This window comes from Hemicordylus capensis, chromosome 2, assembly GCF_027244095.1.
Source record: "Hemicordylus capensis ecotype Gifberg chromosome 2, rHemCap1.1.pri, whole genome shotgun sequence".
NCBI lineage: Eukaryota > Metazoa > Chordata > Lepidosauria > Squamata > Cordylidae > Hemicordylus > Hemicordylus capensis.
Window position 1 is genome coordinate 171,465,215 of NC_069658.1, and position 24,522 is coordinate 171,489,736.

A 24,522-nucleotide genomic window follows, 5' to 3' on the forward strand; every position below is an offset into this window, starting at 1 on the left:
TCCTGTTTTATTATTGTAATGGAGGGTGTTCTGCTCAGTAAGGTTTTCAGTAAGATCTATCTGGAGATCACCACAACTGCCTTAATTCCAACCTGTCAGCATTGTGTTATAATCTGTCTGCTTTATTATGTTGAGTTTTTTTGGAAGTATGTATGTTTTAACTATGTACTGGTCTATGACCGCAATAAAGAACTGATTGACAATCTGTATGCAGTGTATACAAGTAGAGTAATTCACGTTATGTTGAAAGCAGGTATGGCATACATTTCTTATCTATACTATACATTTGAGGGATCTGTACACAGGTTTAATTTTAAAATGAACACAGGTACAGTCTTTCAAACACAAATGTATGCATATACAGACATCTGAACACCAAGTACAACATAGTATCTGAATAGGGATTCTCTTATTTAAGAAACCTGTTACAAACAGCCAATGTGAGCCATTTCTTTTCATGGAATGACATGGACTAGGAGAAGAATCATCCTAGTACTATGTGGAACAAAGTTTAGTTGGGCATGAAAGAAGGGTCAAGCCTCATACTCCTTTGATGACCAGAAACATTTGAGTTAGTTTATTTAGTTGTAAGCAGTAACCATAATTTATTTATTTATTTTTATTTATTATTAAAACTTTTATATCGCCCTTCCAAAAGGCTCAGGATTAAATGGAATTCATATAAAAGGTAGATAATACTCTTTTCAGGCCCCATGAAGGGAATTTCCAGGACTGGAAAGTTATGAAGAGCTTTTTTCCAACATCTATATTAGGAATGCATAAAATGAGTCCCTCTATCCACTCTGGTTACCAGGAGGACACTTAAGATAGATATTGAGGCATATTAGTGATAATTTCTTTTTAAAACCCAGTACTAATTAAACCTTTTCCATCGTTAGATTACATCTCCACTGAACAATCTGCAGTTTTCTGGACCTCAATTGGGAACAACTGAACCAAATGACTGAGTTGACAATAAGATTTGAGCTGGCAGAAGTTTAATATGAAATACCTGGAGATATATCATCCACTCCAAAGGGTTGGTACTGAACCCCTTTACTGAGATAATCTTATTTCCATAATGGGGATTGCTTGGAAGGCAGATAGATGCATTTATGCTTTGGTTACGATCTTGCTAGCTTACTGCTAGAGCATGAAGGTTTTTGTGCTTTTTGTATACTGGTTGCTGAAATCATTGTTACCCCGATAGGCTCCTGAATGGTTCAGAAGTTGCCTTCAGTGTCAGCTAGTTGATTGTGCTTGCAGACACAAGCCAGATGCCATTGCCAGATGGTGGGATCCTTATCTAAAAAGTTGTCATCAGATATATGTAGCTCTTTCATCTCTGTGTTGAACTTGGTGGGGAACACACAGCAATGTAATGATACCCAAACATCCTCCATGATGTTTGCTCCACAAATCCCAAGCTGGAAGGTAGAAGAATCCTTAAAAACTGCCTGCACCCATGAGTCTACTTCAGCCTTTGTATCAAAAGCTCAAGCCTTATGGGTTTGGGGGGGTGGGGCAGAGTTGCTTCCTATAAGCCAAATAACAGATCTAAAAGAACTTTTGCAAACACCCTGAAGTTTGAAAGAGGCGAACCGGAAGGAAATTCTATGTTCAAAATAAAATCAGGATATGCTTCTGATATTCACAAAAATCTTAAATCCTAGCATTGCTACTGACACTTCAGGATAGAAACTCTGCAATAATCTCTCTCACAAAATTGTCATACTAGGATTAAAATGGCTTGATAGGCATTCAAAGGTAAGTTAAATGAAAGGTTATGGGGCACTTTCAGGAAGTTCAGTCATTTAAAATTGGGTTCAGTTATGGTTCAGGTTCATCAGTATTTTTTAACTCTCTAGTTTAGACACTAACTTTAAAAAGTGGATCAGAAATCGGTTCAGACATTTTGAATCAATATTGAACTTTGCATTATTCATGCAAAACAATATGACATTTTTGCTTGCAATACAATTGTATAAAAATCTTAATATTTAACTAGAGAAAAAATACTTTTAAACAGGATAAACAAGAAAATCCCTAAACTGGATAACAGTTGATTGGTAGCAAGGAGGAACTGCAGTGCCAAACACAAGCATACACCCTCAGTTCACTGAGACCTCATTGCCTGTCAACAGACTGTGGGAGGGCTAACCTCTACCTGAGCACCAAGAAGACTACCATCCTTGACCCTGCCTATCAGTCTCTCCTTCTGCTGCCCCTTTCAGCTAGCTCACTGGTATAATTTCTCTAAATTACACCAGCAAGTATAATTTTTCTAAATATAGCTGGAGCAGAGAGGAACCCTCACCACTCCTCCAAAGAAACCCCTGAGTTCCTGGTTATTGAACCAATTGCCATTTGGGGGTTCAAGTTCAAGGCAACTGGTCGCAGCTGGCTTGGTCGCAGCTGGCCCTCAGTCTAACCATCCTCTGCTACCAAAAATACTTTTAAACCTGTGTGACTGCGTAGGCTTTCAGTCACTGAATCCTGTGTCACTGAAAAACAAGGCCAAAACTTAGTAGTGTGGTAAAGAGGGCAGGTAGGCGTGAGGTGGGACTAAAATAACTGACAAACACACCAATAAAATATAGTAAAAACAAGAACAGGTTTACTTGTGGTAAAAGGTTTCAAAAATGCAACACACAGTACAGGAACAGTAGATGAAAGATTAGGTTGGCAAGAGTACAAAATATACAAATATGCAAACTTGCTAGCCTTCTGTGCTAAAGCCTAGCAGGTTAGAGTAGGTTCAGCTCCCTCACTGCTACATTCCCTAGCAGTTATTGCCCAGTTATTGCTAGTCTATCAGCCTTATGGCTCACCCTGGCTGTTACACTCTCCCTTGTATTCTGTTCCAAAGGGATACATTGACCAATCAGGGAGTTTCTTCCCTCAGGCAGCCAGAACCTTCTATCTCCTCCCAGATGCAACCAATAGCAACCCTTTATAACTTTCCCTCCAAAACTCTGCAGCTGACAATATTTTTTATCTCAGACAAGGCTGTAAGAGGTTGTTATATTTAATCCTTGCAGAGCCTGGAAAAAGAACAAAAATTACAAACCCTAAAACAGAGTGGAAAGGGGCCATTCCTTCACATCAATGAAGAGATTATAGGCTTGCATTCAGTTCTGGTTCATTGCAGGGAGGGGGGGGGCGACCTTCTGAACCAGTGTATGGGTACAGGTTCAGCTGGGCTCCCCAATACCTTGCCCTGAAATCAGCAGATATTGATCACAATCGTATTCTTCTGGTGTTTGAATACAGACCTCATTTGAAAACTGCCTTCATTCCCAAGGAGTACATCCCAAAGTAACTGTTATACAATCTCCTTTACCAACTGATATGATGGTCACTCTGATCAATGTCACTTAGGTACCAAGTGCTGAAAATGTTTCCATTTGAAGTCAGAAATCAAAGTAAGTGTTTGCATGTTCCATTCTTCTTCTCTTAAAGAATGAGGAAGTTGTGAATACATTGGTATTCAAACAATACAGCCCACTTTCTTGCATTTATAAATTCCTCCCTCCCTATCCACCACAAGGGCACTCTCTGAAATGTATCCCTGGCAAAAGAGGGATAAATAGGAGGCATCCAAAAACATTTAGTCTTGAATGGCAATATCCAGCTCTTATAGTGTCAGAAACATGGCTGACACCTTTAGGGAGCGGTATTTGAGTCATTGTAGCCTCTGTCGTTTCCACTTTTGGAAAAGAAAAAGATACTGGCTGACATGCAGACTAATGAAGTACTGGTGCAGCTGATGGGGTGCATGCAATTCAGGGAAGGAATGACTTTCCATCTCCCCTTCCCTCTGAAGAGAACTCTAGGGATGGGCCCGGACCGGTCCGGAGGCCAATGAAATAGCCTCCAGACCGGTCTGGGCCTGGGCAGTCCGGTCCGGTTGCGGGGGGGGGTACCTTTAAGAGCGGCAGGAGGGTTTACTTACCCCTCCTGCCGCTTTCCCGATCTGGCGCCGTAATTCCAAGTGTAATTGGGGCGGCAGGATACCTCCCTGCCACCCCTTCTCTGACGTTGCTGGGAAAACTCCCAGCAGTCCTTTGCGCGCCGCACGTGCACGTCACAGAGGTGCGTGCCGCACAAAGGATTGCTGGGAGTTTTCCCAGCAACGTCGGAGAAGGGGCGGTAGGGAGGTATCCTGCCGCCCCAATTACACTTGGAATTACGGCGCCAGATCGGGAAAGCGGCGGGAGGGGTAAGTAAACCCTCCCGCCGCTCTTAAAGGTACCCCCCACCCCCCAACCGCAGTTGGTGGTTCCATGCACACCCCTAGAGAACTCCTCAAAAAAAAAATGTCCATGACATATGTGACCCCGGCATATTTTCAGGGACATATCTTCAGGAGCCAATCTGCTTCAGATGGAAAGGGAATTGACAAAATTATCCCTTCCTGAAGTGCATGCACAGTGCTAACTACACCAGAGCTTTGTTAGCCAAACACTATTATTTTGGGGTTGCTTATATTTCTATCCTGTCTTCCTCACAGGGCTGCCAGAAACTGTACATGAGGCATCCTTATATTATCCTTCTAATTCCTCGAGAGGCTAGGCTGAGAAATAATTTGCTGAAGGCCACCTAGACAGTCTCCTGGTAGAAGGCTAAACTCAAATTTTCTCTTTTTAAAAGCATGTGGTACTGTTTTGATGAGCTTGACTATGAGCTCCAATAATGCATGCAGGGCCAGTCTGGGAAGCCCATCCTTCCTATGGTATCCTTCCAAGCTAATTCTGCCAGTAACCAAGAAGAGCTGCTATCCCAAATAAGGGTGTGCACCAACCACGGTTCAAACATTGATTCAGTGCAGCAGGGAGGGTAGCGGGAGCTCTTTTTAATTTTTTAAAGAGAAGAGCAGGTTCTTACCTGCTCTCTGCCGCACCATGCAGCTTCCTGCTGGGGCAGCACTTGTCCCAAGTACCCCCACGCAGCACCAGCACACACGGCATCCACACATGTACAAGCATGATTTGTGTGGTCAGCAACACCACACAAAAGTCAGCCCCTTTTTATACACCTGTGGCCCAAAACCCTTCTCATCAGGTCTTTTATGGATTGGGCTTTTAACTGACCATGCAAATGGCACCCGCACATGTCATGTGTGTGCTGGCACCACAAGGTGGTACGTGGAATGAGCACTGCCCCTACTGCATGGGAAAGGGAAACTGCATGAGGTAAGGACCTGCTCTCCTCTTTCTTAAAAGCTTCCACTCCCCTTCCTACAGAGGCAAACCAGTGCTCAAACCGTGGTTCATGCTCACCCTTAATTCCAAATGGAACTGGGCTCTCATGTCACTTCTGCATCTCAAGAAAATAAATTATCTCTGTCCTCTTCTAACTCCAAATACATTTCAGAGCTCACTTTGTAACAGTGACCTTAGCAACCTATTACTTGTAGCTTGCAATGCCCTGTCCACATAGATACCTGCACATTTAGAGAAGGCAGAAACCTAAGTCTAAGTCCTGACCCTCTGCCTTCTGTGCTGACTTTTTTCCGGATGCATCAACTACCTGGCCAAAAGTCAGCCCCTTTTTATACACCTGTGGCCCAACACCCTTCTCATCAGGTCTTTTATGGATTGGGCTTTTAACGCAGACTTCTGATTCGACCTTTTTACGACACTTTTTTGACCAATGATGATCTGGCACTGCTGTGCAATCACCTATTTGGGATTTCAGTCCTTCATTTGCATCTCTTGAGGGAATGTATGTATGTACTGTATGTTTTATAACTTTTGTAAACCGCCTTGGGATTGTTTTTAATGAAAAGCGGTATATAAATTTAACAATCAATCAATAAAATCAAGTTCACACACTGTGACCTCATAAGTTCACAGGAAAACTGTTAGAAGGCAGTCATTTCACAGGAAGAAGCCAGTGCATTACATTAGCTGCAAGCAAGCACTGCAACTGACTTTTCTTTATAAGCATTTGTTGCTACAGTGAGAGATGAACACAATTTCAGAGCATGTTCTCAAGTACTATACAGACCAAACCCAGATATTACACATGGCAAGAAGGCTATTATCTTTGTCATGGACTAAAAGCCTACTCTAACTTGATAGGCAGGTGATTTAGTATTGCTGGAGTGGCTACTGTATTCTAAATCTACAACTACATTAACATTAAAGACCATTCTTAACCTTGCATGCCAAGTCATAGAAAATCATCCCTCTGTCTTCAATAGTGTTTACGGTGTAACATACAATACCCTTTGCATTTGTTTGTGTGGTTAGCAGTTAGTAACAGACTCTGGTTGATCTTTTGACCAGCACTTTAAAATAAAATTATAATATACCACAAAGCATGTGAATGTTTGCACAATATTAAATTGAAAGGCAACTGCAAAATCACTTGCAACATGCTTCTTTGCATTTAGTTTGTATTGCAATGTAACTAAGTCTAGTCATTGACCATAATAAAGATCTCTCTTTGCAGTTAGGAAATTCCTCATTGTTAAACTGGTAACTTCTGATAGCCTGCATTTATAGTATGAATCTAAAGTTAACACCATCAAGAGCACTTCCAAAAAGCTTCCCTCTGAAGTAAGTTTAAAAATACAGTGCAGAAAGAGGCAATTGCCAAAATGTATAATTTGAATCACTGCTGCTGAAGTGCACCATAGTGATAAGATGCTATTTCCAGCAGCAAGAGTCCAAAACTAAAGACAGTTCCACTTGAGTAAACAAGGAAGAGGCTGAACCTGCCATCTTGAAAAATGAACACAAACAGCCCTCCCCATTTGTCTACAAGATATAGTCATCAGTTACCAGATCACCATTTCCTGAAGCTAAAGATATTAGATAAATGCAGTTAAAGACATTAGGAAATGCTACTCAGAGGTAGAGTATCCACTTTGCATGCAGAAGGTCTCAGGTTCAATCCCTGGCATCTCCACGTAGGGCTAAGAAAGACTCCTGCCTGAAACCTGAGCTAGATGGACCAATGGCATAGGACAGCTTCCTAAAACCACTCAGACCAGACAGAACATCTAAAATACCTTAGATTTATATTTATTATTAATCTAATAGATTAGGTATAGGCGTGGAAATGACTTGATTAGCAAAGCCAGAGGTTGCTGGTTCGAATCCCCACTGGTATGTTTCCCAGACTATGGGAAACACCTATATCGGACAGCAGCAATATAGAAAGATGCTGAAAAGCATCATCTCATACTGCGCGAGAGATGGCAATGGTAAACCCCTCCTGTATTCTACCAAAGACAACCACAGGGCTCTGTGGTTGCCACGAGTTGACAATGACTCGACAGCACACTTTACCTTCACCATTACCTTTACCATCTTCATCTTCTTTTTTTAAACTATTAGCTATTAGTATGTTTTTGCCATAAATTAATTTTCTCTTTCAAGTTTTACCAATATCACTAGAGAAAGATCTAAAGAAAAGGAAGATATTTATTCCTGAAGAAAAAAGAAAGCATATTGAGACTTTGGTTGGGGGCGGTATATAAATGTATTAAATAAATAAAAATAAATAAATAAAAATATGACAAAAAGTAATGTAAGACATAAAAACAGGTATTTAAAACTATCAGACCTTGAAATTACTATGTAACATGCCAATTACTTGATTTGGATAATTGAACAGAATGACTACCTTGTTACACAACTACATTACAAAACTGAACAGTGCTTTAGTAAAATTAACATAGGTGATTTCTTATGGTTTAACAGGGAACAGAAAAAATATTGTGAATATGATAGCCTGATGTTCAGTGTAATAAAGATAAATAGAATAAATACAGAAAAGTCACATACTACAGCAGTTGATTAACAACAGGAATTAAGTAATTAAATTACTCCAAATATGTTCCAAATTTGGAATAAGATTCAGAATGCCTAGTGATATTTGTGGGAGAACATTTTTTAAGAACTCAAATGTAGATGAAATTTATATCCCATGGTTGAGTATTTACAGACATGTGAATAGTTTAGAAATATACAGTACAGTGAAGAGTTGTAGTTGAAGAGTTTGAGGTGTGTAAGAGTTGTGTATACCTCTTGAGTTGTATAAGAGTTATAAACTTTTGAGATGCCATTTATGAATTTATTTATTTATTTTTACATTTTATATCCCGCTCTTCCTCCAAGGAGCCCAGAGCGGTGTACTACATACTTACGTTTCTCCTCACAACAACCCTGTGAAGTAGGTTAGGCTGAGAGAGAAGTGACTGGCCCAGAGTCACCCAGCAAGTATCATAGCTGAATGGGGATCTGAACTCTGGTCTCCCCGATCCTAGTCCAGCACTCTAACCACTACACCACGCTGGCTCTGTCTTGAATGACAGTAGAATGCATATGTTGTCTGAAATTTAGAAGTTGTCTTTTAAGCACAGATTAAGAATGGAGCAAAAATATTCCTTTTTACATATGGCAATATAACATGGATCAAAGCTAATACTTTTCTTGTCTGTGCTCTTTGTAAGTTGTAGGAAAATGGTCAGAAAAAGAAAATTGTAAGAAAATGGTCAGAAAAATGCATGACTCCTGAAGGACTTAGTAAAATTTATTCAGTTTTAGATAATAAATATTGGACTTATGTAATCTACAAGGGACATGTTTCCATATTTAGTGGAAGCACCCTTTAGCAAAGGAATATTGTTAGAAATCAGGCAGACTCTAGAGGGAGAAAAGCAGGTTGCTTACCTGTAACTTATGATCCTTAAGTGACCCTAGATATTCTCACCACTGGGATACATGCCTGCGCAGGAAACCAATCGGGAAGATTCTAAAGCAATGTGTGGCACTCCCAACTCCACCCACGGCATGCATGAGTCCATTGACATAGGCGGTCAGAGAATCGTTCTCCTCTGTTCCTGGACCGCCAGATGTCAGCAACTATCATAAGTGGAACTGGAGAGGTGAGAGAACAGGTTAGTGAAAACATAGATGTTGCCCAGCACACAACCTCCAAGAAGGAGGGCAGACCGGGTGGGATGTGTGAATAACTAGGATCACTCGAGAATATTAAGTTACAGGTAAGCAACCTGTTTATCCTTGACGTGATCCCAGTATATTCACACCACTGGGCCATTAGCAAGCTCCCCCAGGAGGAGGGCATCTTGGACTCACCTTGTGCGCTGTCAGGATAGAACCTGCTTCAACACACCCCTACCAAAATGTGCATCTTTAGAGGACCTCAGGTCTAGCGCGTAATGTTTAATGAAGGGGTGGTCTAAAGACCAAGTCGCAGCCTTCCAAATCTCAGTCACGGAGACTCCTGATAAATTAGTGGCTGAGGAAGACACCGCTCTTCTAGAGTGGGCCCTAATACCCTTAGGTGGGTCTTTGTCTTGAGACTTGTACGCCTCAAATATGGCCTAGACAATCCAACGTGACAACCGCTGGTGAGTTATTCACATGCCCTTCTTGTCCTCCCTATAGGAAACAGAAAGTCTGTCATCTTTACGAAAGGGACGAGACCTATCAAAGTAAAAGGCTAATGCCCAGCGTACATCCAATGTGTGCAGGGACTGCTCTAAGTCAGATTGTGGGTTGTGGAAAAAAGCCAGCAGAACCACATCCTGGAGGATGGGGAAACTCGTGTTCACCTTTGGAATAAAATATATGTCCATACACATGACTACTTTGTCTTTGTGAAACCTGACATAAGGGAGAAGCAGATCTTAAGGCACACAGCTCCCCCAAACTCCTGGCTGAGGTTAGAGCTATGAGAAAAGCCATCTTAATAGACAAGAACCTTAGGGGTACAGTAGCCATAGGCTCAAACAGAGTGCCCATGAGACTTGTGAGAACTAGAGAAAGAGACCACTGTGGCGCCAGAGCTCTCACTTGCAGGTACAATTTCTCCAAGTCCTTAAGAAACTTTCTGGAGCAAGGATAGGAGGAAACAGTAGAGGCATTTATTCCTCCATGACAGCTGGAGATGGCAGCAAGGTGGATCCTAATAAAGGCATTAGAGAGACCCGCCAGCTTCAGGTTGGAGAGATATTGCAAGATCTGCAAAACAGTAGCCCCTGAGAACGAGAAAGAATGCGCTTCCGGATATAATGTAAAGCGTTTCCATTTGGCTGAATATGTCTTTCGTGTGGAAGGTTTCTTCTCATTAAAGAGTATCTCTTCTAGTAAGTGAGCACTGGGCTCAGGGGCTTGATCCTCCATGCAGTGAGTTTCCGCATGTTGATATCTGGATGTAACACCTGGCCATGATGCACGGACAGAAGGTCCGAAACAGCTGGCAAGGGGCGATATATGTCCTTGGACAGTCTCAACACAGTAGGATACCACACCTGTCGTGGCCAATCCGGAGTAAGCAGGATGCAGTCAGTTCCCTGATGAATTATCCTGTTGAGGACTCCTGGAATCAGGGGGAACGAGGGGGGAGGAATGTAAACGGTTTGGGCCCGGGGTATTTGAGGGACCGCCTGCTCCCAAGGGTTGCTGCCCGCTTGACAAGGACATCTGAGGGGGGCCTGCTCTGGGTGCCGACAATGAGGGAGGCCCGGCTTTCGTGCACTCGGACAGGGCCTTCTCTGTTGCTGCCCCTAGACTCTGGAATGCTCTCCCGGTGGCCATTCGTTCCTCAGACTCCATCACGGCTTTTAGAAAGCTTTTAAAGACTTGGCTTTTTACCCAGGCTTTTACATGATCGTTTTTACTGCGGCTTCTCTGTGTTTTTATCTGTTATCTGTTGTCATGTTTTTATGCTTGTTTATATGTTTTTATCTTGATGTTTTTATTGCTTGATGTTTTTACTGCTTTTATTGTATGTTTTAATTTTTGTAAACCACCTTGGGGTTTTCTTTTAACGAAAGGCAGTATAGAAATGTAAAAATAAATAAATGAATGAATGAATGAATGAATAATACAGGGTCTCATTCCATGGAATAAGAAAGGCATCTCCCATGGAGTTGGCACCCACACCCACTCTTTAACGGAACAGATCGCATCTTACATTCTCTTCTGATGTGAAACTTGGGGATTACACTTGGAAATCCCCAAGTGTAGAATATTGGCAACAGATAGGTCATGGGCACACTCCATTTGTCCGAGTGTTGTAGAGTGTGATTCAGCGAGTCGCCTCCACATTGTTGATCCCTTTGATGTGAATCGCAACGGAGTGAATCCCATGTAGAATGCACCAATCCCAGAGTTTCAATGCCAAGCTGCTCGGGGACGAAAGACAGTCCTCCCCACCGATTGTTCACATAAGTGATGGCTGTCATGTTGTCCATTACAAAACTGCATTACTTTGTCGTAATATCAGCCTTCAAGCCTAGGAAGCATGCCAAAAATTCCAGAACATTTATGTCAAGTTTTTGCTGGGTGATGGTCTATGGTGCGTTTACCTTGCAGGTGAGGCAGTGAGCTCTCCACCCTTCCTTGGAAACATCTGAAGTCACAATTATTTGGGGAAAGCATGACTGGAAAGGGATGCCAACGTTCAGGCTTCCCCAAAGGGACCACCACCGGAGGGAATTCAGGACCGTTTGCAGTATGCGCAATAGTTGCGCAATTTACGACCCTCTTTGTCAATCGGGGGGTCGCATGTTATCTACCCGACCGGGAAGAGGATGAGTAATTAACCACTAACGTATTAGGTTGTGGGTGTTTTAGAGTATTCACAACCTTCCTCTTGGACCTTATACATATTCTCAAGCCACCTGGACGTGGGGGCTGTAGTGGAGGGCTTCTTCCAAGCCTGTTTTGAAGCCTTGAGCAGTACTGGCAACATAGGCAAGGCAGTAGGTTGGGATGTTTTAGCAGTCTGCAAAAACGTATAAACAGGGTCTTCAGTATTTCAGTAACTTGTGTAAGACTGAGGCCTAAGGACTTGGCCATATCGACAATCAAGATAAGAGTCTAGTTTTCCATGTTTGTTTGGAAAAATTCTTGACAAATCTTACAGTTTTCAGTATTGTGTTCCTCTCCTAAACAGAGGAGACACAGAGAATGGCGATCTGAAAAGCAGGAAGTGGTATTACACTTCCCACACCTCTTAAACTTACTTTTCTTTCTGTCAAACAAGAAAACACAACAATCCTTTCTCAACAATATAAACAGTTTCTCTCACTTATCCGAACGGCTGAGATGGCAAACCCAAACCAAGCAGAAGACCCTTCCAAGGTGTCCGTACTAGTCGGCGGTCGGAAAGGAACTGAAGAGAGCAGCGCTCCGATCGCCTATGTCGACAGGTGCATGTGCGCTGTGGACAGAGTTGGGAGCACCGCACATAGCTTTAGAATCTTCCCGATTGGTCTCCTGCACAGGTGCGTATCCCAGTCGTGTGAATACACTGGGATCACACCAAGGATCTATTAATTTTTTTAAAGTTACATCCTTTATTGTTTTAAGTTATGTTAACAATATTCCAAGATAATTTACAATACTGTTACATATAATGGCAGCTGATTCTGTGTCAAGAAAAATTTTGGAGATGAAAAATACCACAACACAGATTGGGAAGAGAAAGTTTTTGAATATGTAATACCATGACAAGCTATATGAAAATTAGAGACTTGCTTTTCATTGATGATTGGAGAAAAAAAACATTTCTCCTGATATAAATTTTATTTTCAATATCTTGCAATAACTAATGAGTAACTAGAAGTTCTATATGCGGAATCATCATATTTTATATCTTTATATTATGGGAAATCAGCATAATAAATTATTAAATAAATAGCAGTTATGATCCGCAAAAAGCACTTTGCACAGGGCCTGACAACCCTGGATGCCCCTCACCACTGCACATAAAATTTTCACCACAGTGCCTAGGGAACACCAGCTCAATCACTGCTTCACAGCAATTCCTCTTCGGCCAGAGCCTGTTGCCACACCTTCTCCTCTCCACTGTCATACCGCTCTTCCTGCTTGGATCCATGTGGGGATGCCTTCCTCCTCCTCCTCCAGCTTTATCATGTAGGCAAACCGGCCCCTTCCCCTTTTTGCATGAAGCAGTATTGCAAGAAGCAGCCAGATTGTGAGAATGACACAGCTGCTGCTTGATGCTGTCAAGGAGGATTCTATGCTAGAAGGAAGAGCAGCAGGCAGAAGGTATTTACTGCTGCAGCTTTAGAGCAGGAGTAGAGCACGTGCATGTTGGTTGAGAGGGATTGTGGAGGCCAACCATGCTGGAAGCCAGCTGGGCTGAGTGTTGCTTCCCCAGCAGGAGCAGCCCCTAGGGAATGTGACAGCAGTGAGGGTAATGCTTTTCTAGAAGCCCTTATCAATTGTCCCTTTCTGGGTGGGTGTCAGGTGCCTGGGTTCTTAATTCTTCGTCAACAGTCACATCAATAATTGTATTCAGAGACATAGAATGGACATAAGTTCATAGATAGATAGAAAGAACCCATAATCTTGGGAGGAGAGCTGGTCTTGTGGCAGCAAGCATGAACAAACAAGAAAACACAACAATCCTTTCTCAACAATATAAACAGTTTCTCTCACTTATCCGAATGGCTGAGATGGCAAACCCAAACCAAGCAGAAGACCCTTCCAAGGTGTCCGTACTAGTCGGCGGTCGGAAAGGAACTGAAGAGAGCAGCGCTCCGATCGCCTGAAGAGAGCAGCGCTCCGATCGCCCTTTGCTAAGCAGGGTCCACCCTGGTTTGCATTTGGGTGGGAGACCATCCAATTGTAATTATTGCATTTGGATGGGAGACCATGCGTGAGCACTCTAAGATATCCCCCTTAGGGGATGGGGCTGCTCTAGGAAGAGCACCTGCATGCTCTTCATGCTCTGGGAAGAGCACCTGCATACTTGCCAAGTTCCCTCCCTGGCATCTCCAAGATAGGGCTGAGAGAGACTCCTGTCTGTAACCTTGGAGAAGCCACTGCTGGACTATGCAGTCCTACTCAATTTGGGGGCTCCAGCTGTTTTTGGACTACAACTCGCATAATCCCCAGCAACAGTGGCCAATAGCCACAGTCGCCAATTATGCAAGTTGTAGGCCAACATCTGCAGGAGGGCTAAAGTTGAGCAGGCCTGGTGTAGACGATACTGAGTTAGTCAAAACAATGACCTGACTCAGTATATGGCAACTTCCTATGTAATCTTCTTGTAAATTAATTATTGAAAAACTGAATGGTGATCAGACATTGTCTTAAGCCACAACTCACAACTTAGTCGATTCTTAGACTACTAAAAACGTAACAGTTTCCTTCTTTCTTTGGCTTCTTTAAAACATTTCTTCCCTCTCCAAAATGATTTCTCACTGTACACTCTGTTCCTTGAAATCCCAGTTCAGATCTTAAAATCCCAGTTCCCACATCGGTTTACTGAGATGCCATCTACTTAAAGGTCAGGTTAAGATGAACAGTGGCCACTACATGCAGGGTCCTGGCATGTTTAAACAAAGTTTTGTAGCATACATAGAGGGGCAATTTAGAAGACATGCCAACACCACATTAGCATGTCCATCAGTGAAGCTGAGGAGGTGCATTCTCACTAGTTCCTACTTTATCAAGCACAGTGGCCATTGTTCATGTGAATTGGCCCAAGATGGGTTATACAAGGCTAAGACCTGTGTAATCTGATTTGAATCAGCCATGGGATCCAGGCCCTGAAAGATCTGAGTGACTTTATCTTTAAAGTGCACAGCAAACTGATTGCAGAAGGGAGTCAGTGATTTAATTAGCTCTATCATTTGGCCAACTTACAAAAGGCCATGAACCCAACAGTTCTTCAGGGCAGTTCAGCAAGCAAGCACTGGTGAAGAAATTCTTCACCATGACTGCCACAGAATAGGCTCAATAATGAGCTCTAGTCTGTATTCTGTACACAAGTCTTCCTCCATCTGCATTCCAGTCTTACCATTTGCTTCATCGCCCTCAGACCCACAGTATAACAAGGTATCACACTACTTTGGAGGGATGCTAAGGAGCAATCATGTCAACTGCCCAGGGTATCTCCCTATTCCATAGGGAGACAAGGGCTTCAACAGTAGTGCCTGCCATATCCACAGGAAACTCCTCAAGAACCCTTAGGAATTGATCAGATTCCATCAGTCTGTGGGAGCAGACCATCTTAATAGGTCTTCACCCTCATAGAGGGAAAGAGAACCCAAGAGCACTAGCTTCAGCAGAATGTGATCTGACCATGACAATGGGATAGATGCTAAAGCCCCCACTTTCCCTATCATCTTCCTGGCCAATCATAAAAACCAAATCAAGAGAATGTCCTTCCATGTGATAACCATAGAGCTGTCTAAACACGTCATGGTGGCTATGAATTCATGGGCCACCCCGAAACCATGGTCTTCACATGGAAACAGATGTCACCCAGGGTCAACATCTTGGCCATTCTCAACACTAAATCCAAGATCAATTCTGTCAAGCTCAGGCCGGGAGACTGTTGGGCAGCAGCATGGGCAGTACTCCAAGAGAATCTCTAATATTTTAAAGGAGTCCAGCACCAGCTACAGACAGTCCAAATTAGAGCTCATTCAGACAGGAAGTCTAGAGAGGACAATGGAACTACTGTAGACTATGGGAACTTCCCCTTGGACCTATTCTGGTGCTGTACCAAATACTTAGGTGGGCACAACTGGGAGAGGCTAAACCTTCCCTACTCACCCACACAGATCTTGGTAATACAAACTAAGTCAGCTTTCTCATCCATGATCAAGTCATGGATGATAGATCTCATCATGAATTGACCTGGCTTTAAATTAACAGCACCAACAGACCTGAAGGCAAGCTAATAGGGCAACCAGTCACTGCCTAGGTGGGGGGAACAAGACGTGGGAAGACCAGGAGAGCCGGTCTTGTGGTAGAAAGCATGAATTGCCCCCTTTGCTAAGCAGGGTCCACCCTGGTTTGTATTTGAATGGGAGACATGTGTGAGCACTATAAGCTATTCCCCTCAGGTGATGGGGGTCGCTCTGGGAAGAGAACCTGAATGCTTGCATGCAGAAGGCTTCAAGCTCCCTCCCCAGCATCCGCAAGACAGGGTTGAGAGAGACTCCTGCCTGCAACCTTGGAAAAGCCGCTGCCAGTCTGTGTAGAAAATACTGAGCTAGATGGTCTGAATCTGTATAAGACAGCTTTCTATGAATAGTGATCAATTGACTAACCCCAGGTCTCCTGAATTGGCCTGTTAGCCCCTTAATACTGAATCTCCCCTTGGCCTTATTATTTCATTAGTGACATCCCCTACATCCCAGTTTTCTCCTCCCAAGCACATCTTCAAGCAGGTCTAATGCAACACCAGGTCATGATTTCAAAGGACTTCTATGACACACCAGTAACACCCAGGATAGGTTACAGCCACCTACAGGCCTCTGTCACAAGGCCTGTATTACAGCAGACCAAGTAAAAAATAGTTCCATGGAATACATCTAGCACAGAAGAAATTTCCCTGAGCTTCCATAGACATTCAGAAAGAAAAAGCTCTCACAATTTTAAGAATTTCAGTTGCAACAGAATAAAATACTTGTATTTCATTGTTATTTTTATCAAGACATATCTAATACAATAACTTAAAATAATTCACATTTGACATCTCTACTCTGAACATACATTTTGAAGGCAGATTCATACATACAGAGAGAGAGAGAGAGATTCAGAAACAAACATTTTTGAGACAGATTCAGTTCCCAGTATATGGCTTCACTGAAGTGCTGATGCTGGAGATTCTTTTAAAAATAAATGCTTTAATCTCTCAGAGAGGAGGCTCCAAAACTACCTGTTTTTCCCCTTTCCTGTGTTACATTAAAAACCACTCCCACTCTATTAACTTATTGCTTCCCTTATCTCTATTTTAGGTGCAACTGCTACATCATTCCCCTTTTAACCCCTACAATTAACCCCTACAATTTTCAAAAGGCTCAAAGAAATGTGTAGTCTAGCAAAAGGGAAGCTCTCAAATTGCTTGTATTAGGGGGGAAAGTCTATAAAATTAAAGAGACAACACTTCTCAACAGTGGGTTCATTTCCACTCACAGTTGTTGCCTTAATCAGACAAGAGCAGAAACATGGCTGAAACAGACCCATTATATTTTCCACCTCCTCATTCATCTTGTGCCTGAATTCTCTAATCACGAGATCAAGGCACATCAGCACAACCAATACTCTAATATGTAGGGCAGGAGAGAATTAAGAAAGAGGCATGGAATGTTTCAGGGAGAATGCCTAAACATATGCAGCCAGTGAACTAGAATTCATTTCAGGTGTGGAAAAAACCACAACTTTGTATGCAGCTTGAACTATCATTAATTTGAGAACAGAAATGCTTTTGAATATTCTTTTTTAAAACATGCTTTTAAATAATATTTCTAAAAAAAACATATTGACTGCTCCAAACTGTGGATTACAATATGCAAACACTTGTAATCAAGTGTTTGGAGCAGTTAATATCAGTGTTCCCTCTAAGGCATGTGCATGCTCACAAGTTTTTTAATGTCCGCTCCGTTAATTTTAGATCCCGTTCAGGTTGAATCAGGAAGGCCCCATTCTGAATGCACGTGTGCACATATTGTCATGATACTGTCACTCAGAACAAAATTCATTCTGCACACAGATGAAAAAATTTGAAGAGAAAACTGGTCAATATGTTTGTTTTTATTTTATTAGGAACACTATTCAATGGCATGGTTCTTTGTTCTCAGATTACAGATCAGCTTAGTTAAAGTTGCATCATTTAAGCGCCAGACTAAGTTAGTCATGATCATGTCCTGTTATAAGGCTGACCGAGGCAGCAAAAGGAAATATAGCCACCCCACGCCAGCAGTTTTACAGCAGCACCGGAGGGGGAAGAGCTGCGGGGGAGGTAAGAGCACCCTCCCCACGCCTTAAAGGAACCCCCATCCCCACATCCGAACAGGTTCGAACAAGGGGATTCCGAACCTGTTCGGCATTCTAGGAACAGAACTCCAAACAAGTTCATATATATCCCTAGTGGTTGGTATTGAGCCATAAAAAGCTACAGTAGAGGATGCCACAATCAAATAGCAGCCAGGCAGAAGCCCTTGAATTCTTGGTCAGATTCTTGGTACAGAGGCCAAAAGCACTCTGAGAACATCCTTCCTTAAATAAGAACAATTTATCATGTGTGGAGTGCGCTTTTCTCAGAAAAAAAAAGTAGGAATTTACTCTCAGAAAAATATACCCCCCTCCCCCACTTTAAAAGGACAATTTATCTGCCAGAAGCCCATGGCTGCAGTCAGGGCAGCAGGAGTTGGGGGCAGAATGTGAGGGAAAATAAGAATAAAAATGAAAATAAATGCCAGATGAATACAAATATAATAAAAGCAAGCAATTTTTAAAACAGGATAAGGAGTAGGGATGTGCACGGAACCGCGGAGCTGCGGTCCGGCACTGGTGTGGGGGGCTCCTTAAGGGCGAGTGAGGGTGTACTTACCCCCCCGCCGCATTTCCCCCACCAGCGCGTTCGTTTTGTAAAGCTTTGGGAGCAGCAGGATACCTCCCTGCCGCCCCTTCCCCCAGCCGTTGGCAAAAGGCTTCAAAAAGCCTTTTGCGTATGCGAGTGCGTGCGCACGTGACACGGAGATGTGACGTGCGCACACGACATGCACACGCGCAAAAAGCTTTTTGAAGCCTTTTGCCAACGACTGGGGGAAGGGGCGGCAGGGAGGTATCCTGCCGCCCCAAAAGCTTTACAAAATGAACGCGCTGGCGGGGGAAACGCAGCGGAGGGGGGTAAGTACACCATCCCCCGCCTTTAAAGAGCCCCCCCATACCAGTGCCGGACCGCCCTCATGTCCAGACCAGTTCGGAGGCCTTCAGAATGGCCTCCGGACCGGTCCGGGCTCATCCCTAATAAGAAGGCAAAACACTCATTTCAAGAATACACCCAAAATACCAACAAAAAGGTTCTTCACAAGGCAGCTGCTACAGAGTCAAAGAACTGAGGGAGAGTGAGCAGAGCTAAGCTAATATGTTGGGGGTAGGGTTCCCACCAAAACTTATGAGAGGTAAAGCTTTAGAAGGTTCTGAATGAAGTACTGCTCAATACCAGAAGCCCCACATAAATGTAATTGAAGATAGACTATGAACACACACACAGCCATACACTCCTTTTTTAAAGAATAATTTAACTGATGATTGGAGACAAGAGGTTACCAGAAAAAAACTGTTTGCAGAGGTCCACCTGAGAGATTATCAGCATGAAGATTAAGGTTTTAGCAATAGCTTCAGGCAGATCCTAATGATGCTGAAGTAGCAGATGCAAGAAAACAGTGACACAGCAAGCAGAAAAGGAGATGACCACAAGAATGTGAGAATGGGGTATGTGTGCATGGTGGGAGGAGGGGAGGGAGGGAAGGAGCAGGGTAAGGCAGTACTGTCTTTATAGCAACAAAGGAACACAGAAGGAGCAGCTTTTCCTGTCTTTCTATTTCTGTCATATTCAATTTGAAATTGCAATAAAACAGAAAAAAGTGACAAGTCAAATTACATAGGAAATACATGATAAAAAGGCATCATTCTGAAGTTACAAGTGGTCACAGGGTTAGAAAAGAAACACATTTATGAAGAGTTACAATCCAGTATCCAGACATTTTTTGCAGTAGCAAAAACTTCCTATTACTGCAACCTAAGTTGTAATACGGTCTCGAAAAACAGGAAGGAAAAACGAATAGCAAACCACATTGACTAAAAAAAAATTCGTAAGACCCAGTCCATCCCTGCTCTCCATTAAAGGTAAAGTGTGCTGTCGAGTCAGTTTCGACTCCTGGTGCCCACAGAGCCCTGTGGTTATCTTTGGTAGGTGTTTACCATTGCCTCCTCCCATGCAGTATGAGATGATGCCTTTCAGCATCTTCCTTTATTGCTGCTGCCCGATATAGTACCAGTGGGGATTCAAACCGGCAACCTTCTGCTTGTTAGTTAAGCATTTCCTCGCTGTGCCATTAGGTGGCTTACAACTAATGATATGCAAACTCCCATCAGAACTGAACTTGAGAAACCAAGCAATTTCTCCCATCACATTTAGAAGAAAGCTTCTCTTGCCTTCAGCCCTTCCTCCTGAGCCTAACTCCAAGACATGGACACCATAATGCTCCTGGTGATGATATCACTGGTAGTATGACAGAGCTTCAAACACCTCCCTCAAACCATCCTACCCTATGAGCCCTGAATGCTGCTCTTGTTCCCTCTCATTTCTCTAGCAGCAGCATCGTCTCTCTACAAGGCTTTCTTCCCCAATGCCTTGAACACTGCAGTGATAGAATTACAGGTATAAGGAACTCTGGAACATGTTTCCAGGTTGTCCGATATTCCATACTTAAAACTCAGGTGCCTTACCTTAGGCAGTTAGGGTGCTGGATGGAGAGGAGGGAGGTGCTTGCTCAGAAATTGGTGCATTGGCATTTACCTGAAAGGTCATTCTCCTCAGTGTTAGGGAGTATATCTTCTTGATTGACTGGTTGATCCTCCCACCTGCCCAGAGACAGGGCCAATAAGCTTTCAGATACAGAGTCCCCTCAGAGGATCCACCCCCTCGGGCTCCAGACTTCAAAGCACTGAAAAAATAGTAAGCGCTTCGGTGCAGCAATCGTTAGGCCTAAGAAAACCTTGCATAACATGCAGATAACGCCTACAGCCAAAACTGCTGTCAATGAAGTGTAACGTGTATCCTGGGGATAGGGAAGATCCCAAGGAATCTGCCCTAGAACCAACACAAACCCTAGGGAGACAGACCACCCAGAAGGGAAACTGCCCAACTGGACAGAACAGAAAAAATTAGAAGCAGACGAACGAGGGCGGGGAGGATACACTCCCTAACACTGAGGAGAATGACCCTTCAGGTAAGTGCCAATGCACCATTCTCCCTCAGTGTGGGACTGTCTCCTCTTGACTGACGAGACCTGCCAGAACCCCTGAGACCTACAGGCAGGAGAGAGTCTGGAACCTTAAACAGGCACCACATGCTGCAGTACCTGCCTCCCAAAGGATGCATCCGCAGATGCCAGCGTCTGAATTTTGTAATGTCTAACAAAGGTAGATATTGAGGACCAAGTAGCCACCCTGCAGATATCAAACAAAGAAGCTGATGTGACCAAAGCTGCTGAGGTATCCGCGCTCTTGGTGGCATGGGCCAGAACCCCCAAGGGAGAAGACCAACCCTGCAAAGTATAAGCCAAATTGATACACTGGCAAATCCACCTAGATAAGAAAGAGTTGGATACCTTCCGCCCCAACGTACAATCACAAAAGGACTTTGTGCGCCTCAAATAAAACTTGATGGCTCTATGCACGGCGAAGGAGTGCCATTGCTTTTCCTTAGCACAAGATGGATTGGGGCAAACGGATGGAAGCATAAGCTCCTGGGCCCTAGGAAAGTTAGAAATAATTTTGCGAACAAAGGTAGGGTCAGTCCTCAAGAGCACGAAATCAGGGAAAAACAGACAAAGCTCCTTACACACAGAATGGATTCCTATCTCAGAAACTCTATGCACTGAGGTTATGGCTACCAAAAATAAAACCTTATAAGATAGCAACCACAAGGGGACTGAACCAAGAGGCTCAAAGGGATCCCTTATTAATGCCATGAAAACCAAATTAAGGTCCTACATGGGGAACCTGTGGACCATGGTGGATTCATATTAGTAGCACCCTTCAAGAAACTCTTGACATGAGCATGATCAGCAAGCCCTCCAAACGCAGCACAGATACGATAGTTGCGACCTGCCTCTTCAAGGTGTTGGGGCGAAGCCCCTTGACCAATCCCGACTGCAAAAAAGCCAGAACCTGAGGCACAGAAGCAGCTAGAGGTAAGAGCGCCTGTGACTCGCACCACTGAACAAAGGACTTCAAGTGGCCTGATATACCCAATTGGTGGAAGGCCTGCAAGAGGCCAGGATGGTATCCAGGATCCCTGGGGAATAGCCACTAGTTTCTAACGTGCTAACCTCCAGGGGTAAAGATTTATCCACCCAAGATCCGGGTGGAAGACAGGTCCCTGGCTGAGAAGATGAGGGTCTGCCCCCAGCCTCACGGGAGGAACGATGGACAGCTCCACCAGGTCTGAGAACCACGGCTGGCGAGGCCAGTGTGGCGCCACCAGAACCATGTCTGCCTGAAGGTATCGTCTGAGTATCGCCCGAGTATTGTTTGGGGAATAATAGCCAATGGAGATAATGCATACAGCAGGCCACTCAGCCAAGGGACCGTGAGAGCATCCATGTCTTCTGCCCCTGAGCATGGAAACTGGATAGAAATCGAGGGAGCTCTGCATTTGCTGGGAACACAAAGAGATCGATGATCAGCAGGCCAAATTCCCTCACGATGAACCGAAAGGCCCAAGGGCTCAGAGCCTACTCTGCTAGGTCTACCTGAGCCCGACTTAGCCAGTCGGCCAACAAATTTAACTCCCCTTTTAGATGTTCTGCCAACAGGGACACCAGGTTAGACTCCACCCAAGACAATAGCAGGGATGTTTCCAGCATCAACGACTGCGACCTCGTGTCCCCCTGCCAATTTACAGGGCCTTTGGCCACTGCGTTGTCTGTCCAGATCAACACACGTTTTCCCACCACCTGAGGAAGAAACTGCTGCAGTGCTAGCTGGATTGCCCTGAACTCAAGCCAGTTTATAATGTAGGTCTTTTCTGCGACTGACCAGACTCCCTGAGCCCAGAGAGATCAACAATGAGCACCCCACCCTGCCAGGCTGGCATCCATGGTTACCTGGATTTGAGCTACTGGCAGGAAGTATACTTCCCGTAGGGAGACAGGAGACATCCACCAATTCATGGAGGAAATCACCTCCCTGCTGAAGGCCAGCTTTTGCTGGGATCGCTGCACGATCTTGTCCTGCCAAGGCAGAAGAGCCCACTGCAGACCAAGGGAATGAAACCTCGCCCAGGGGTCAGGCCTATGGAGGAGATCATAGATCCTTCCAACTGGCTTAGGTGAAGAACTGACACCCTTGGGTGGCGTAACTCCTGGCAACACCGAATGAACTTTAGCCTCCAAGGAGGAAGGCGATAAACCTCTCCTTCGACAGTGCCGATCAGGGAGCCAAGATGGAGAATCCGGGTTTGGGGGCTCAGGGAACTCTTGATAGTTCACAATGAACCCGTGCTCCTGCAGGCAGAAAAGGGTGTCCTGGACATCCCTCTGGCTCTTCTGGATGGATGGTGACCTGATGAGAATGTTGTCCAGATAAGGATGCAAATGAACCCCATGGGTTCTCAAGTGTGCCACAAGTGCCACCATAGTCTTGGTGAACAATTGTGGGGCAGTCGAGAGACCAAATGGGAGGGCCCGATACTGAAAGTGGGACCCATTATAAAAGAACCTGAGGTACCTCCTGTCTTGGGGGTGAATCGGGACATGCAGCTACACCTCCTTCAAGTCGATCAAAGTGAGGAGGTCCCCTTCCTGCACTGCCAGTAAGATGGAGCAAAGTGTTTCCATCCAAAAAACCCGTTTCCTGAGGAAGCGATTCACAAATTTCAAATCCAGGATGGCCCTCCATTCCCCACTTTTCTTTGGAATAAGATACAACAGTGAGTATACCCCCTGCCAAAGCTCTGACAGGGGAATTGGTTTTATCGCCTGGATTTGTAACAGGTGCTGGATGGCGGAAAGCATGGCCTTGTGCTTGCCCTTCTTCCCTGATCTGGGGGAAGGGAGGAATCTGCGCAGGGGCTGGGACATCAACTCCATGGAGTAACCCTGGGAAATAGTCTGCTGGATCGAGAGATCCACAGACGTGCACTTCCACACCTCCACAAACCCCTGCAACCATCCCCCTATGGCTAGGGAGGAGTCATTGGTTATTTCGGCAATACCTAGGTTTGCCAGGGCCCGTCTGGGTGCCCTTGTTGTTGTCTCAAAAGGAAGCCCTGGGCTTGGCCCAAGAGAAGTGACCTGGCCTGCGTTGGCCCCGGAAACGAAAAGACCACCTAGGGGTCTTGAACTGTGGGGTGGCTGGCTTGGCAGGCCTGTGATCCTCCCTGAAGGGAGCAGCAGGCATAGCCTTTTTATCCTCTGTCTCCACAAGAACAGGCTCTAAAGCCTCCCCAAACAGCTTTCCGCCCTTAAATGTAGAGTTGGCCAAATTCAATCGGGATTTGGAATACACCTTCCATTTCTTTAGCCACAACATCCTCCAGACTGTGATATCAGACACTAGGGCCCGGTCAGAAAGTTGGGTGGCATCCAGCGAGGAGTCAGCCATGAAGGCCGCAACCTTCCCTAGCTTATTCAACCCCTGCCTGAGCTTGGGAGAATCTGGAGGCACCAGGGGCATCAACTTATTGACCCAGAGCTTGGAGACCTGTGGAAAGATGGAGTTAACCTCTGAAGCACACATAGAAAGAGCTGTAGCCTCATGCAAATGGTGAAGGGCCATTTATCCTCTTGGTTTTTATCCTCCTGGTTTTTAAAGGAATTCTCCCCATCTTTGGGCAAAATAGCACCCGTTCCCACGGCAGCGACCTCTGCATCGACCAATGGCACTTTCAACTTGTCCATAACCACCTTATGTACTGTATAACAACCACGCACAGGCGGCGGGCAGGGGGACCTTTCCCCTCAGCAGGCTTGTCCCA

At 44.4% G+C, this 24,522-nt stretch overlaps 1 protein-coding gene and 1 long non-coding RNA gene across 7 annotated transcripts in view; one reads left to right on the forward strand and one right to left on the reverse strand.

Moving 5' to 3' along the window:
* Nucleotides 1-24,522, reverse strand: part of RIMKLB (ribosomal modification protein rimK like family member B) — a 96,586-nt gene that overhangs the window by 55,651 nt on the left and 16,413 nt on the right. The gene's annotated exons all lie outside the window — the stretch shown is intronic.
* Nucleotides 2,749-9,609, forward strand: LOC128346832 (uncharacterized). Its single transcript, XR_008317232.1, has 4 exons — nt 2,749-3,425; nt 4,514-4,735; nt 8,718-8,914; nt 9,426-9,609. It is a non-coding gene; the product is annotated as an uncharacterized LOC128346832 (long non-coding RNA).